A 1,450-nucleotide genomic window follows, 5' to 3' on the forward strand; every position below is an offset into this window, starting at 1 on the left:
ATTAATGAGTGGCCCACAATATGCTCATTTGAATCCTCATAATATAATGCTTCATTTATACATTTTTATGATACATACAATATTTTGTTCTGCATTATGCTAGTTTTCTGTTTTCATATTCTCTGCCATTAAGGCAGTTATTTAAAATGGGAAGAACACTGTTAAGATTTAGACAGATCTGAGTTGAAATTCAGATTCTACCACTTAACTACCTGTGTGACTTTGGTAAAGCTCTATCATCTCTTTGAGCTTTGCGCAGTGGCAGTATCGTAGCCAATGAGGTTTATCCGAGGCGCGATTATTGCTATCATCTCTTTGAGCCTCAATTTAATCAAGTGTAACATAGGTATAGTTACACTTAGCTGATAAAACTTTAAGAAATAAATAAGATGAAATTTAACTGTGCCTCTATAGCAGTTTACTGGTTTACAAGCTGAATTAACATACTGAAGTCTTTAAACCTAACTCTTGAAACTTTTTCCCCATTCAAATGAATCAGGCTGCTGGGATAACAGAACTTCTAAAATAGCAACCATTTTAGCCATTTTCATCATCATCATCATCATCATCATCTACTAAGAACATATTATGTGTTAGGTACTGTGCTAATTTAAATGTTTTACATGGATTATCTCATTAAATTACCTCACAAAAATCTTATGGGGTAGGTACTGTTATTGTCCCCAGTTTTTTCAACTAACATTTTCTTTGTCCCCAATTTTATAAATGAGAAAAATACAACACATGGAAGTTCAGCAATGTGCCAAGGTCATAGCTAGCAAGGGGCAGAGGTGAATTTTAAATATCAGGCAGTGATTCTCCAGATACAGTACAGTACTAATTTCCCACTGTATTAAAAAGAACTCATGTTATTTGGAGATTGTAGTTAGGAAAGTGTCATATAACCTATAATACTGTGGTAATAAAATGTTATTTTGCACTAGTCTTAGTTACACTAGACTGTGAGATCTTCAAGAGTAAAAAGTATTTCTCTGCATCACAGATCTAAGAAAATATTTGACACATAAATACTTGCTGAATTAATGCCATTGAGGCAACCAAGCAATAAGCAAATGCAATGCTGAAAATGCCACTTTCACAAGGAAATGAATCAAGAGAAAAAAAAAAACAAATGAACATAGGGGAAGGGAAAAGAAGAGAGGGAAGGAAACCATAAGAGACTCTTAACTATAGAGAACAAACTGAGGGTTGATGGACGGGAGGTGGGTGGGGGATGGGCTAAATAGGTGAGGGGTATTAAGGAAGGCACTTGTGTTGAGCACTGGGTGTCACATGTAAGTGATGAATCACTAAATTCTACTCCTGAAACCAATATTACACTATATGTTTACTAACTAGAATTTAAGTAAAAAATTGAAAAAGAAAAAAAAATCAAGACTACCTGAATTGGTATAGCTATCTATCTTAAAACCTATTTTCAATATAATTC

At 33.9% G+C, this 1,450-nt stretch overlaps 1 pseudogene; it reads left to right on the forward strand.

The window, feature by feature from the left end:
• Positions 1-247: 247 nt before the first annotated feature.
• LOC112835073 (U4 spliceosomal RNA) lies at positions 248-308 on the forward strand (annotated as a pseudogene).
• Positions 309-1,450: the final 1,142 nt, after the last annotated feature.

Source organism: Callorhinus ursinus, unplaced genomic scaffold (assembly GCF_003265705.2).
Source record: "Callorhinus ursinus isolate GAN/ISIS: 27379988/994484 unplaced genomic scaffold, GSC_fseal_2.0 scaffold67, whole genome shotgun sequence".
Lineage (NCBI taxonomy): Eukaryota > Metazoa > Chordata > Mammalia > Carnivora > Otariidae > Callorhinus > Callorhinus ursinus.